We start from the raw sequence: 15859 nt of genomic DNA on the forward strand, positions 1-15859 counted from the left end.
AGTATCAGCACATAATAGATTTAAAACACTCACTGTGTATTTATGGGGTTTGTAAGCAGTGTACATATGTTTATATCTCTTTCCAAAACTAAGGGCGAGCAGGGCTCCACCAAAATGGCAATTAGAGTTAACCCTGCCCACATCCTTCAGGCAGGGATACAGCCTGAGGACTTCTTAGTCAGCCACTCTTTCCACTTGCGCCAGGGTGATGTGAACCACCTCTTGGGGAAATTCTTCTCAATTTACGAGCGAGCAGAACTTGACCCTCCAGACTGGCTGTTATTGCAAAAACAGGAAAAATTTGTAAGACACATGCAGAATGTAGGAAAGCAGAGTACTTTCCATCAAAGTGGTGTAGTAGAGAGTCTTCAAGCTGTTCAGAGGGTTTATAACATAGTTTGCTGTTTTCTGATAGGTCCTAGAATGTGGTCCTACCAATAGTACAGAGATTGCCAGATCTTTCACGTTTGGGCATAATCTCTGGCTTCATCACTGCCTGTCTGATCTCTACATACATTTTTGTCACACAAACAGCACCAGGAACACCACAGTTATTTTGGTAGGTAGGTCTGTCTTGTCTGTACCTTCTGATGCTGCTGCTGCTCAGAGTTAGATAGCCAGGGAACAAGACTTTCCCAGCCTGTTTCTTGGAGAAAGCACAGCAGCACCAGGAGAATCTTCCTGATCCTTACACTGACCAGAAAGGCACAAGAAAATTCCTCATAGGGAAAAACCTGGAGGAAAACACTCGTTTAGTGAGTCAGCAGAAGCCTTTTTGCTGACTGACTGGAGGGCAGTGCAGCATCCTCTGCGCAGTCTGGGCACTCGCAGCCAAGCCAGTCACCTTGGGGAGACTTGGCTCCACCCGGCTCTGGCACCTGGAGGGCGAGCGCCCTGAGCCAGAGGCGGCTGCAATGCATGGAATGAATTGCCCTCTAGAGGTACTTTGCTCTCTCACCACTGAACTTACTGGAAGCTGGGACAGCTAACCTGGGCTTGAGCTTTTAAAGGGCCATTAAACAGCCGCAGTTCAGAGAGGTGACTGCTCCATAAATCCTCAGAATACCCCTTCCTAAGAGGGAACGCACCCCCCTTACGATCATCTGTCCTCCCTCTCTGTGGTCGTGGTTGGGCACGGCAAGAATCATTGTGCAATCAATATTATTAATACAAGCAAACCAATGCTGGCTCTAAATATGCAGAGACCAAGAAAACAAATCGAAACAGCAAAGGGGGTCTTTGTGGTTAGAGCAGCTTCAAAGCCGAGGTTGTAATCACATAGAAGCTAAGGAATGCAAATGTGTGGTAATCAGAGTATTGTAACTCATCCATCCAAATGTTAATAGTATTTTCTCACCATATATTACGTTAGCATTAATGGCTTGGGTTCAAATTCTGCACTGTTTTCTACAATTATGACTCATTTTTCAGCTAAGGGGACTATCCATGGTAATCAGCATAGCAGCAGCAGGATTTTTAAAGGCTTATGTGAGCATGCCATGTGTGTGTGATTCTCCCTGTAATAACTTTTGAAACCCTCCGGCCAACGCCAACAAAATGCAAAAGCACAGTAAAATTGCTTAGGTGATTCAGTTCCTACAGGTCTGTGAAAACAGGCAGTTATGAAGAGGAGAGACCTGCCACTGGACAGGATGCCATGCTGCTGAACGAGCTCAGCCACTGTTGGACACTGGAGACATCTCACCAGAGAGAGCACCTTTCTAATCCAAGGGAGAAACTCCTCATCTCTCAGGGCCCAAAAGCCAGCCAGCCATACGTTTTGCTCCTCTCGGTGCCAATGTCCATGGAACTGCTTGTTAATTGAATGGTGTCTCAAAGCATGTGAGGGAACACATCACTATACGTATTTTAATGTGCCATATTCTGCAACTGTCCTAAAAGAAAAATAAAATAAGCACATACGTTGTTCTGGGTATACAACCTGCTGCCCTTCCAAACAGAGACACCATCACAGTGACACAGGGTTCTGACACACCCAGACTTCTACACTTATGTCCTTCTCTGTACATTAATAATCATAATACTAGAAATTATAATGATTCATAATAACAGAAATTCCTGGATTAAATTCACTTATATGGAAAGCAACAAGCTAGAAAATCCTTTTGCCTTGCATTTTTCTGGGAAACTTTGCTTCATCACAGCACCGAGCCTGCTAGAATTCAAGAATCGTTTGGGCGATGCTCTCAGGCACATGGTGTGACTCTTGGGGATGGTCCTGTGCAGGGCTAAGGGTTGGACTCGATGATCCTTGTGGGTCCCTTCCAACTCAGCCTATTCTGTGAACCTGTGATTCTGTGATCATGCTTTCCCCGCCTGCTTTGGGTGTTCCTCAGGTAAAGGTAAGGTGCATTCAAAGAGTAAATTCTGAAGCCCATATGAATTTAGTTACTTGAAAACATAAAAACAGACGTGGGTTTCCATTCCAGGCATTGCTTGAATAGACTTGCTTTTCCTAAGCTAAAAAAGCAGTACAGGATAAGAGCATGAATGATTTTGTGTCACAGCTACAGTGATTATTAAGATGTTATAAGACAGAGAGAATTGTTTTCATTTTATTAGAAACAATCCTAGAAATGCAGTTTATTTCTATCTAGATAAAATCAAGTCTATCTCCAATCCTTCTTCTTCTCTTCCGACATAACGCTCAGGAGAGGCTGTGCTGGGTAGTTTGGTTGATGCTTATTCCTAATTCACTGCTGCCCTTTGCATTTGCAAATCCCCAAGCACTCAGAGCAAACACACACAATGCAGAGATTGTCTAGCTTGTTCCATCCCCAACTGGCTCAGGGGCAAGCCACACTTCTTCTTGCCATACTTCATTTTAGCCACTTGTAAAGTGATGATACTAAAACATCCTCACCACAAGTGTGGCTTGCCCCTGAGCCAGTTGGGGATGGAACCGAAAACAAAGCATAGGAATTCCCATGCTGGGAACCTTAGTCTAGGCTGGACCCCTCCTTTATTGCTCTCATGGGGACCCTCAGCAGAATAACTCAGCCCTTGCGGGCTCTGCATAGGCTTATGGACGGAAAAAAACAGACCCGCTCTGGTTTTGATATTCATGTTTTTTTCAGTGACATTGAACTTTGAGCTGAACTTCACCTGCTCTTTTCCCTAATCATCAGCTTCCCTTTGCTTATATTCTTAAGTATGGATGAGAGCGGATGGCAGGTCGCTGGGTTAATCTGCATCTAATCCATAGCACAGTCACGATGTGGAGCAGAAACCATGTTTAGCTCCCCGCTGTGAGTAGCTCTCCTGCCTGCTGGGGGTGGGAAATCCAGCAGGTTGATGCACTTCCACTGCTTTTCCACTACAGAGCGTATGGCAACAAGGTTTCAGCTCTGAATGGGACCGTTTTTGTGCCTTAGACAGGAGCAAGCCTTCTTTTGTGGGCAGGCAAGCATGTTTTCTTCTTCAATTTTTAGTCAGCTGTACCCTGAGAAACACTTTATGACCTGCTGCTTTTTCAGAGCATTTGGAAAAGAGAACAAGGTAGGCAATCCTGCTCATCAGACTTACTGTCTGTTTTCTGATCTCAGGCTTGTTATTCTCTCCACCATGAGTCACTCCTGCTGGAGTGGCCCAGTTTTACCTCCCCTCGCCCCCTTCTTTATTAGCGACAACGAGAATGACAGCGCTCCTATGCCGCAGGATGTTTCCTTTGTGCAAGCCTTCTTTTGTGTTTTGACATTTGTGGATGTTCTCATCCTTTAACATGCAGGCAGAGCCTAAATTTCAAAGGTACTTGCTGCCTGCAGTGACAACGTCAGACGAATATGGGTGCTGTGTTTTACACGTTGAGGCCCACAGATAAATAACTCAGGGGTGGCATGAAGGAGGGACACATAGCCCAGACTTAAACCTCATTTTTAGCCTGCTTTCCAAAGGAGAGGAGGTCTCTGCAATTCTGTTCAACTTTCCTGTAACCTATGAGCCTATTAGCAGATTTTCACTGAATCTGATAGAGAGATGTCCCAAATTCGATCAGGCCTGCAAGTCTTTTTAGACCAGGCAACTAAAGAGAGGCTTTACTAACACCCCAGTGAGGAAGAGGCTACTGTGTAATTCTGTCCCTCACAGACACTAGAAATCCACAGGGCTTTGCTTGCTCTTGAGACCCAAGCCCATAGCAATGCAGACCTCATCAAGTCACTCACAAAACAAACTTGTGTCGTAAGTTCATGAGGACTCCCTCCCATGAATTTTTGTATGTGTGAGTGGTTTTATTCTCACAGTCACTCCAACACCTGGGTAAGGGGCAAGGAGTGCCAAAACATCCTGCTTCTGCTTTGGAGGCACTGGCTTGCATGACTTCTTTATTTGGGGAAGCCCCAGCCTGGAGAGCTGCAGTTCTCAGCACCCAAAGAAAAGGAAAGATGATACACATTTCTGCCAGCTATTTGAGGGGGAGGGAGCAGAATCACCTAGGTATTAGATGAACCTTAAAAAAAAAAAAAAAAAAAAAAAAAAAAAAAGCTGGATTCACTAATTCACTGAAGGTGGCCAGGGAGACATAGAAATGATTAAAAAAAATCCCTTAGGTCAATAACCAGTCTGCCTTTGGAGACACACAAGGGTTCAGTGGGTGTAAGTTTAATTAAGCCAGCCAAAAACTGAAGGGAAAATTAGAAACCGTTTCCAACAATGCTTTACAAAAGCTTCCCATTGAAACAGACACATTAATTGAATAGGAGCTGAGCCGTACTTTGATACATGAGTCCCGGCCCAGGGTGCCTCTTGCTGCAGAAAGCAGCATTGTGAGGTTTCATTTAGAAGCAGCAATCTCACACCGTTATCCTTTCCTTGTTGGCAAACATCAGCTCCCTCCCTCTTTTCTTCCTTTTTTATTCCCTTCAATTAAATGTTTAATTAAAGTACCATGACTTCCTTTCATTTGGAAAAGTAATTGAAGACACTAGTGTGTAAAAAACAGGCTGAGAAGCGAGCTGGAGAACGCAGAGCACAGAGCATCAGCGAGGCCTATGAAAATGTAGCCCTTAATTTGCTTTGGTGCCACATCAAATTGTGGTGATGGTGAAGCGATACAGCTGCAGGAACATCTGGAAGGGGCTGATAATCATGGGCTGGGTCGGGTCTGAAGCAAGCACTGAGTGTAGCTTGCTTTTATTTGAATTCTGAATGGTCAGCTCAGCGCAGCTGGGAGAGAAGAGCAACATTCACAAAGATACATTTTCTGCTAAGTTTTCACGCAGTGATTCGGGAGAGCTTGTTGACTTGCTTGATAAGCAGGCTGGTGCCTAATAAGGATTTTCTGCTGTATCTTGTAGGTCAGTCTTTGTCAGGTTACATGGCGGCTCATCACCCTGACACATTCCAGGACCAGCAAATGCCTCTCCTCTGGCTGCATGGTTCTTTTTCCCGATATCTTTAAGAAACCTTAGCAGAAATTTGTAGTTACACAGGTTGTCTGTGCAGCCCATTTCCAGCTATTGGCTTGAAGGTGCTCTGGTTAATTCTGACAGCTTGGTTTTCTCAAGCAGGCTTAGAAGCAGAACATGAGTTCCTGCTTTTCTGTAACTGTGTGGAATTTCCCAGTTTGAGCTTTTATTGCCTTCTGAATTTTCAATGCCAATAGTGTCACATTTCTCTTCACACATTTTTAATAGAAAGTATTCGAGTTCGGATCTTTTTTCTCACCATCTTCAATTGCTGCCCCATGTCTCTGACACACCTGTGCACACCAAAACATTTCCATCCTCTGATGAACTGCTGCAGTGGGGAGTTGCTCCTTGCAGGCTGTGCTTGGGGCTCTTTTTACCTTTTATTTCCAGTCTAGGTGACTGTTTGTGTGGTACACAGGCTTGATTGATTGAGGCCAAGAACGAGCCAGCTTGATTCATTACTGGAACAGTATGTGTGCATGTCTGATTGATAGGGGAGGGCTTGGAAATGAACCCAGGTCAACAGTCAAGCCCAGGGCCTATCTAGAAGAGCAGGCATAAAGTAAAGGCTAATGGGCCATGTCCCTCCTCTGCCCACAGCGGCTTGGAGTCCAGCCTCCTGAGGCCATGACTGGCTTCCCAAGATCACCATCACTGTACTGCCCACACCTGAAGAAGTCAGTGCTAAATGCTGTGGGAATGTTGCTGTCGAGGTCGGTGAGTTTACTCCCCAGGTTTCTCTGGCTGCTTGTTGGAAAGATGTACTGGGCTACAGCTGATCTTTGCTGGCTCTCAGTGTGCGCAGTACAGCCAGTCAGCAATTTTCTGGCTTGCTTATCTGGCATAGCAAAATCTAATACACCGGCATTGAAACACACTGGAAACATGTCAGTTTTGATGAGATCCTCCCAGAAACCAGGCAGATGCAGAATAACATTCTCCCTGCCAAGCAATTTTTGAAAGCTTCCCTACCTCCCTCCCCAGCAGCCCACCTGGCAGGCAGGGGATGGAGTCTGCCAAGCCCCATCTCCTGGCTCCCTGGCAGCAGGACTTCCCAGGGCTTCCTGTCTGCTGGGCCTCCTGGCCAGCCTTTGAGCCCTGGAAGTGCACTGGAGAGAGCAGTGGATGGCCAGTCTCCTCTGTGAAGTCTCAAGGAATTCCTACTTCAGCCCTGCAGAAGAGAAACAGACTCCTATCTTTATACATTTTCCTTCTCTTTTGGAATCAAATTTGATTGAAGCTTGTTTCCTTGGCTGGGTTTTTTGCTTCCTTGTTTCTTTCGGTTTTGAATTCAGATTTTCCCAGGGCACAGTAAGAATAATTTCTAGTCATCCATTCTATGAATGACTTTTTGTATGAGGAGACTGAGCATCTTACGGGTTTTTTTGGCCTCCTGTAATGCTTCTCCTCCTTGGGTCAAGCAGAAGAGTGGACTGGAATCGAAGGTGTAAAGTGGCAGTGGGTGGAATGGGCATTTCAGTGTTTCTTTCCCAGCACCTCCTAACTTTTCAGAAAATCCGTTGATCAGGTACCTAATTACCCTTTTTTTTTCTTCTTTTCCAGCTATTACTAAAATGACTTGGCCCCAAAAGGCCAAGAGGGCCTCCGTGACTTGATGGCAAACGGGAATTGAACAGTCAGTGGGACAACAACATCCTGATGCCACAAATCCCTGTCTTGCCTCTGCCACAGATCTCTGCGCTGCCTCTGCCAGGCAGTGCCTGAAGGAGCATCCTGGCCACCCTGGCTCCGGGGCACACGTGGTCACAACCACACAGTTCTGCATAGGCTAAGAAGAGGTAGGAGCAAGCCTGTGCTTTCCCAGCTCAAACTCTCCAACGACCTTGAGTGATGGGACTCTCCTTGTGTTACCCTGCTCATCATGGCAGACCCACCTCCAGCCCGGTGTTGCTTGGGCAAGGTCACACTTGTGTGACCATTGTGTCCTAGACAGAAGGAGGAGCTTTCTGCAGGCAGAGATCCAAAATGCTACTCGCAGGTACTTTCCAGGCTATCTGTTACAGATCAGTTGGTGGATTTTGAGGATTTCAGATCAGGGGAAATACTTGAAGGCAGCTCTGAGGCATTCCCCTGTCAGATGCACACGTGATTCAAGGGTCTGAAGTATGCGTCAGCATCTCCTGGCTGCTTTATCCTGAGGGATGAAAAGTGAGGCCAAAGAGAGGAGTTTCCCAAGGCTAAACTGGGAGACAGAGTCCTGCCTGGAACAGTGTCAAGACCCACTGAAGATGTCAGCAGGATCCCCCCTTCAGTGAACCCTTAGGGGTCATTAGGTGATGTTTCTTTCTTGGCACAGCTGCAAATACCATCCATTGCCTCTGTTTTACTCTACTAGCATTGTTTTCTCACTGACCCTAGTGTTGATCTTTAGTGTTGATAATCATTGCATCTCATTTCATCCTAAAATGAACTATAATCTGAGGGAGGCCTGTTTTTCATTACCATTGAAGTTGCAACAACAGGAACTTTCTCTGACGCAGTTCACAAGGGGGTGAGGAGGTGGGAGGGAGGGTTAGTTATTCCCTCTGTTTCCTGTGCTGGAGCATGGGCTTCTCTATCAAGCTCTGCCATCTCTCCCAGGGGCCAACCACTAATTCCTCCATGCCCCTGCATGCTGGAACCTCTCTTTAGAAGAGACTTCCAATCATGACAAATTATCTGTGCTGATTTTGTGACATGAACTGTTACCCATTAGGGAATGAACTGGCATCAATAAATTCATTTCACTTACAACCTCACACTGTGCATGAATTGAAGTTCTAGAGGTGAAAGACATAAATTTACCAGGTGGGCAGGCACACAGCTTCCCTGTAAGACTGTGCACTTCACCTTTGCTGCATGAGCTGCTTCTGCTGGGCCAGCCCAACATTAATTTTGCATAGAGTAGATTTCTCCTGGTCTGTGCACAGTCCACATGATTTATATTTGCTTCAAGTAGCTGTGTGAATAGCCTTACCACATAACAAACTCCTGTTTGTGCCTTCCCAAAAAAAAACAAAAAAAAACCCCAAAAAAAACCAAAAAAAAACCAAAACAAACAAAACAAACAAACAAAAAAAACCCAACTTCAAACCCAAACACAGCATTTTGTTTTACAAGATAAGAACAGTTAGTATTAGAACAACATCTTCTGATTTCCAGGCTATGCAGAGTCAGTAATTAATGAGTTCTCCCAATGCCCTGGTGGGGCAAGTGAGAGAGTATCATTTATTAGGCAGAAAGGAGTTCCCATATGTGTTAATCTACATCTTAGTCATTCTGATGGTAAATTCATCAAATCACTCCAGCAGATAAGGCTCTCCTCCTCCCCAAACACTCTGTCAGTCAAGTGGCTGAAAATTTCACTCATTTACCCAAATGAAAATCTCACAGGGGACAAATAGAAACTTCCAAGCATTTAGTAAAAAGCCTCTTGTGTCTCCATGCTCCTGAGAGCTCCTGATCAAGCCAGGGATCCTGTTATGTTGTGCGTTGTGGACACCAGGTGAAGGCAGACCTCAGACCAGAGCACTCACTGGCCTTGTCCTCCCTGTTCTGAATGTTTTGAATGGCTGTTTTGGAATACAGCTTACTGGCCATAATATAAAATAAGGGGTCTTGAGGATGAGGTCTCTCCTTTTCTTTTCTTAAGAAGGGTTAGATACGGTCATGGGTGACAGGTCTGTAAACAAATATTAAAGGAAAAGAAGACAAGGATGTGCCCTTCAGCACCCTTAAGCCATCTACGAGTGTGGGTGTTGGGGGATGGATGAAGGAAACAGGATCACAGAGGCTCATATTTTCTCCTTAAAATTCTTAAGACAGAGCACTGGGCACGACAGACTGCTTGTCTGACTCAGCAGGGCATTTTTTGTGTTCTTAGGTGAAAAGGGAAGGCTGGAAACTTCCTTCAGAAGCCATAGGAGTGGAGACATGACTTTGCTGGGTCTTCCAAATACAGTAAGCACTGGAAGCACCTCCAGGGTTGCTGCTGGCAGAGCCACTTCCTTTTTGCTTTCATCCAGCAATCAGACATTTTCCCATCTCTGAGGAGCCAGGCCTACCCCCAGCAACAATGTACAAAGGTCACACTTGTGAATGTGCAGGAAAACCTGAATGGTGGTTAGGCAACGAGTGTGGTGAGGAATTAGTCCCTTTTATTTTGTTTTCTTGGTTTGTCATGTTTTTAGGGTTTTTTACCTTTTGGCAAAAAAACATCAAGTATAGCAATTTGGGAATACTGTCTAAATGCACCACAGTGGTTGTCGCTTAAAAGCTTCATTCGCTTCTTCACTTGTACATTCTGTGCTCCCTGCCTGAGCTTCATTACTTTGATGAACTGAACCTTATTTTTGGTAAGCATCCTGTTGACCTCTCTGTAGCTACAGGAAGCTCTTCACCATAAACATTGTCTCTGTCCAGTCACAGCTTGTCAGCTCCACAGATTGTGGTCACCTCTCTGCCTGCAAAGTGTTTGTCTTGCTGTGGTAAATAAACGGGACAGAAGGCAATAGACAGGACGCCTGGGAGGATCAAACCCCAGACACACCTCTGAACACCTCTTTCCCCAGACACTCTCCATTGCTTATGAGAGGGAGAGCCACATTTCAGCTCCTTCCATGCTTACTCCTCATGCAGAGTGGCAGGACCCCAGTCCTTCCTCTGGGTTGTTGTGGTGCCCTTCCTTCCAGGCACCCCTAATGTAGCTGTAGGTGAAGACAAAGGTGAAGGCAAAGGCGAAGGCACAGTGGCAGGGAGGTCATACGCCTTCACCCACAGCATGGCAAAACTTGTCCTGGGCTAACCTGTCCCACATAAGCAGCAACAGCAGTCCTGCCAGGCTGCTCGGCTGCTGCTTCACTGGCACAAAATCCATGGCCTTACAGAGAGCTTCATGCCCATTAAAAGCAAAGGCAAGCCAGGAGGACAATCCCTTCCCTACACTCTCTCGTGCTACTGGTAAAGGCAGCAGCCTTTCCTGGAGCAAACTGGTGCTTTGAACATTGGCCATGTGGGGTGGCCAGGTAATCATTCCCAGGGGCACCATGCCATAGCCAGCCATGCTAATGCTCCCCTCTCTGTCCTCCCACCTGCACTGCCCCTTCTCACCACCCTTTCCCCAGCCCATCTCCAATGGTCAAAGGGATTGAGAAGTGCTCCTGTGCCTTTGGGGTCAGACCCAAGCACCCTGAACGTGAGAGAGGACACAGAAGGGGAGGAGGCAGGGAAACCCATGCTCCTTCATAACATCAGCAGCAGGTAGGACCTGTTCATATTGAAGCTCTGGTGCATGAAGAATTACACTCCAGCCTGATTGTTTTATAAAAATCTGCTCCGGCACCTGTCCAGAGCCATGATCACATCTTCAGTCATGTGGCCAAATGCCTTTTAGTTTTAATCATTTGATCAAATGCCCTAGTGAAAGAGCCATTCGTTCAAATGATTGAAAGTTTGTCATTTGACCAAATTACTAGTCTGGCAGGATGACTAACGGGTCATGCCACAATGTCAAATTCTATTAATGTCACCTGAGAGAGACAAGTGAGGAAAGTAAGGGTTAAAGGAGGAAGTTTGTAGAAGTGTTAATGCCTCACCATGTACCCCCACACATACACAAGTGTGGTCCCAAGGAACAGGATGTGAAATCATTCAGATGGCTCCATACCATCAAGCAGATAGGTGGCTGGAGGGGGTCCATGTGGACATCCCTCAAAACCTGGTGAGAACAATTTATGTCACTGAAGGAGGACAGAGCTGCTGTATCAGAGGAGAAAACTGGAGCTTGAGTGTACACTTGGACTTCAGGTGAGGGCTGCCACTGCTGGGACTAGATGGAGAAGAAAATCTGGCCAAACCCTGAACCAGGAACCACAGCTCAGCGAGAATAGTCCCAGGCACTTCTAGTGCCACTGGTGTTACCACGCTTTCACTACCTGGATCAGCTGGGGATGCTGATATCATTTCCTCACACCTTCCCCTTCACATTTCTGGAGCTGTGTTTCTTGGATGGAAGGAAAACAAGGAGTGGAGGAAGGAAGACTAAAATGTAGCCACTGGTAGAAGGGAGAACTGACAGCAGCCATATAAGGGGGCATTAACCTTTCATAAACCTGCTCTCTGGCCTGTGACTGGAACCAGGGAAGAAATGTAATTCTTGTAGTAGGTCTCCTGTGTGCAGCATGGTTGTTCTGGCACACGCACTGGCTTCCTGTGAATTGCAGTTATATTTGCAGGGTGTTAGTATAGAGGCAAGATGGATTTTGTTAATATTAAAGAAGCAGCAGACTTCAAGCAAGAGGCCAGCATTGAGGAACCAACATCTCTTGTCTTTCAGAAAGGGTTTGCAATGGACATTCCTGGTGAGTGATGATCCCTTACAAAACTCACGCACCCTGTCTGACCCTGTCCCCATGTATGCTGGTGGGTGCTGGGTTGTGACCAACAGCTCCAGACCTCTGAGGGTCCTTGCAGGAGCAGGTGCTGGATCCAATTTATGCCCCTTCCCTGTCACCTGCCGATGTTTTGCTTCGAGGAAGACTTCAGGGGGATTGGTATGCCACCACTTCTCATCCAGGTGTACAGTTAGGTACTTGTTCATCCTGATATCAGAGCCCTGTCACGTGGACACAGCCAGTGAACCCTATACTAATTCAAACCCAGTAATAACAGTCTATCTGACTTGAACCTCTGACCTGCAGACGTGACACACACCAGGCCAGGAAAGAGCATGTGCAGAAGTGTGTCTGTGCACATGGGAACAGCATGTGCAGAAGCGTGCGTGTGCACATGGAACAGCATGTGCAGAAGCATGTGTATTGGTGTGAGTGAGGGTGTGCACACGTCTGAGCATGATCTCTGCCTCTTCAGGCCGGTTCCACTGCTGCTCCCTGCAGCCTCTGGCCCAGGCAGATCGCTCTCCACCTCATAATGAACCATCTCACTGCAAAGGCGAGTTATGACCTTGGTGATGACCATGCTGTCAGTTCCAGGACAGCCTCTTTCTTTCACACTGGATCAGCACATCTGATCAGTGTGTCAGGGCAGTAAGTCCCCTGCCCAGCACCTGGGACTGAAGTGCATGGTTCAGTGCTGTGCTGTGCCAGGGCCGTGGTGTCACAACTCATGCAAAGACAGGGCAGTGACTTGGCTTTATCTGTGCCTCCTGCAGTCTCAGTGTCTTCCCCCTTCTTGTGACTTCAGCTGGAGTGCTTGAAAGTCATCAGGTCAGTGTGGTTCTTGCTGCTGTCTCACATCCCTACCCTAAGCCCTCAGATAAAGGTGATCAGAACTCCAGCCTATTCCTTGTGCTCTCTTTCCAGTTCTTCCAGTTGGCATGTGTCCCTCTTCAGTCAATATACTGCTTTGTGTCTACAAACTCTGTCCTCTCAGGCTACATGAGTCAACTTTCACAGCTGACTCCAGGGCTTGTAATGTTAGAGAGGTGTTATATAGCCTTTGCACATCTACATATACTTGAGGACTGTCTGTACTGGGCCTGCAAAATTAGATATATACACAAGCATGGAGAAAGCTGCAAAGAACTATTTGGTCATAAAAAGATTGCCAGTTCAGCCTCAGCTTGAGGTAAATGTCTCAAGCAAACCCATTACGTATTCTCTGAATACACAATGGGCTTGATTTGAGATGTATTTATGCTCAAGAATATTATGTATTCTCTTTATACACCATGCAAGGTTAAATTTTTTTGAAAATTTATATTTGCTTTTTATCCTACAGACGATTTATGACCAGATCTCCTGAATCTATTTGAAAACGTCAATTTATTCTTGATTAACTCCAGAAGTGCTGGAGATTCACTTGCTGCTATTAATGTATTTAGAAGCTAGACTCAGAAAAGTTTAGTTAAACTCTTCTAGAGGAAACCGAGAATCCAGATTTGGCCTGTTACAGAAAGGGTCTATGTTAAAATTCAACTTTACATTGGAATTCCTGATTGGGGACATTTAGATTTATAGCAGTGATTTGGACCAGTCCCTAATCAATTCCTAGATAGTACTTTTTCATCAGCTGATCTGACAGCAGGAAGAAGGTCAGGATCATAAATTTCCCCTTCCCGAGTGCCAGGAGTGGAGGTGGGAAGTGCCTCCCCCAGGTGTGCAGCAGAGTCAGGAGCAGGGGCTGGGTCTGCCTGGGTATTGAGTTCAGCCGACTATCCAGCCCACTGGGAGCACTGGGAGCACTGGCTGCCTGCCACCCCTCTCCCAGGAGCTCAGCTTGCCTGAGGACACTCAGAAAGGGTTACTACACATCTTTCAGAGTGGCTGGGTCAGGTAGGGCAGGATGTCAGCCTGGGACATCAGCACAATTCTCCTTCACCCAATATGCATCTCCTCCTGTTCTTGCCCCTTCCCATTTTCCTTACCGTGGCCCCTTATGCTCCCAAAACATCTGAGGTACGCTGTGCAAGCCAGGCCAGGTTGTTCTTCGAGGGAGAGTCTGAGCAGAGAGAATGCTACTGTTGGAGTGCATGGAATGAGCTCCTCGACAAGGTGCCCTGAAGTTACACGCTCACTGCTATATCTAACCCCCTGCATAAGCATCTGATTTTCAGCACTGTGGAGCTCTGTATCCAGCTTTACACAAGCTTAGTTAACACTGTGTGGGTGGATCTGAGTTGCAAAGTTCTCAGGTTTGGACTCAGTCCAAAGAAGGCACTAAGCAGAGAAGAGGAGAGTGACTTTCACTCCTGAGCTACCTCTGTGGCTCTGTCCCTTCCACCAGGTGCTGTGTAGCCTCCAGTAAGCCCTTTTCCTCACACCCTCCCCTAGCTCTTGAAGCTAAAGTCCTGGTCCTTCCCACCTTCATTAGCTCCTCAGTGTCACCTTTTACTCCCTGCATCCTTGCACATGACCCCCCACATGATCCTGCAGTGATCCTGAATGCTGTACCATTAACCCCTTCCCACCCCACATATGGGCAACAAAGGCATTGAAGGTGTTGGTGTATCTGTTTGCCCCCCAACAGAAGGATTGCCCAGACCTTCCCTCAGCACCTCTGTGAAACCCTTTGGCTGGAGGAGAAACATCAGCAGGAAAGTGTAGTGTCACATCAGAAATACCTGAAATACTCATGGCCAGGGTCAGGTGGCAATGACTTCTGCTTGACTGGCTTGGTGCAGGCTGCTGCACCTTCTCTTTAGTGAGAGCTCATGCAGTGGTGATTTGATTCACTCTGCTCTCTGATTACAGCCTCCATTTTCCCACTAAGTATAGGAAGTGTAGTAAAACACCCAATTCACTCATCCCCCAGAAGCTGAAATGAACAAGAAATGATGTATGCACCCCTGTATAGGTTATGATATTGAAAGCCTTTAAGCACCACTGCCCGGCGACTATGGGACAAAACCACCTGGCACAGATAGGGACTGTTTCAAATAACCCACAATCTGAGTGCTGAAGTGGGTCCTGTTGCTACCAGAGATAGTAAACCAGCGGGTTTGGACTTTGTAACATCTTCAAGGCGGCATGGTACAACTCTGCCCAGCTTATCAAAAATGAAACTAGTGTTTGACGTAACAATAGTGTTAATATCTATCACGCACATCGTTGTGAAATATATCGGTCAAGGAGAGCTCCCACAGAACAGCTCAGCACTTAGCTCCTTGCAAAAGCTGCAGGAGGGTATGAATTATTATGAGTATTTTTAATCAAGTAACAGATACAGTTGGTGTAGTCAGAATTTTCAGAGAAGCTCAAGCTCCTGATAAATATGTCACAATCTATGATAACTTTGCCAAGTCCTTTAATATCCTACAGCTCCAGTTGTTGCCTTCTGACTCCTGCAAAATGTGGGAAGGAAGGGCAAATGTCAGTAAAATCGCTTTGTCTGTTTCAGATCAGCACATCAACTGCCTCAAGGGCAAATCCATGCTCCCTCCTTCCTCTCTGGTGGATGCAGAAAAGGGTCTTTGTTTGCCTTGTTCTTAGAGGAAGGTTTTACCCAAGAAAGAGGCCTTTCCTTCAGATTTTTGGAAAGGATTTAGAACTCACCCACCCCAGACGGCAAGGCTCCCATATCCACCAGTGATAAAGCTTGCATCTTCTCGGCTTCGTTGGTGTAACCTTTTGCAACTTTGCCAGATCTGCATCACATTTCAAATAGTTAGCTCCCAAAACAACAGTCTAGCATGTCATTTCTTCAGATTGAGCTGACAAGGCTGAAGGAAAACACCCAAGGATCACTGATTCTCACGGAACCAGAAGGTGACTACCTCACAAAGGGAAAGCAGAGAGGGAAGGTTGCAGGAACGAGAAGTGCCCACAGAGACAAGAGCTCAGGGACATGAACCCCCTTGCTGGAGGGACCACTGGCTGAAATGCGGGTAAGGTGTTTGTGGCTCTTTCCTTCCTTCCAAGGAAGTGTGAAAGGAGAAATTCATCACACATGTGCACAAGGCAGCACAGTTCTGC

General features: G+C 46.4%; 2 long non-coding RNA genes across 2 annotated transcripts; both read right to left on the reverse strand.

Moving 5' to 3' along the window:
- Positions 1 to 11513: 11513 nt before the first annotated feature.
- On the reverse strand, positions 11514 to 12261 carry LOC120323054. Its single transcript, XR_005563140.1, has 2 exons — positions 12122 to 12261; positions 11514 to 11637 (listed from the first exon to the last, which is right to left on the reverse strand). It is a non-coding gene; the product is annotated as an uncharacterized LOC120323054 (long non-coding RNA).
- A 2816-nt stretch (positions 12262 to 15077) lies between these two features.
- LOC113998845 lies at positions 15078 to 15633 on the reverse strand. Its single transcript, XR_003544627.2, has 2 exons — positions 15440 to 15633; positions 15078 to 15228 (listed from the first exon to the last, which is right to left on the reverse strand). It is a non-coding gene; the product is annotated as an uncharacterized LOC113998845 (long non-coding RNA).
- Positions 15634 to 15859: the final 226 nt, after the last annotated feature.

The sequence above is a fragment of the Pipra filicauda genome, unplaced genomic scaffold, assembly GCF_003945595.2.
Source record: "Pipra filicauda isolate LSUMZ 115617 unplaced genomic scaffold, ASM394559v2 scaffold18_size4552066_pilon, whole genome shotgun sequence".
NCBI lineage: Eukaryota > Metazoa > Chordata > Aves > Passeriformes > Pipridae > Pipra > Pipra filicauda.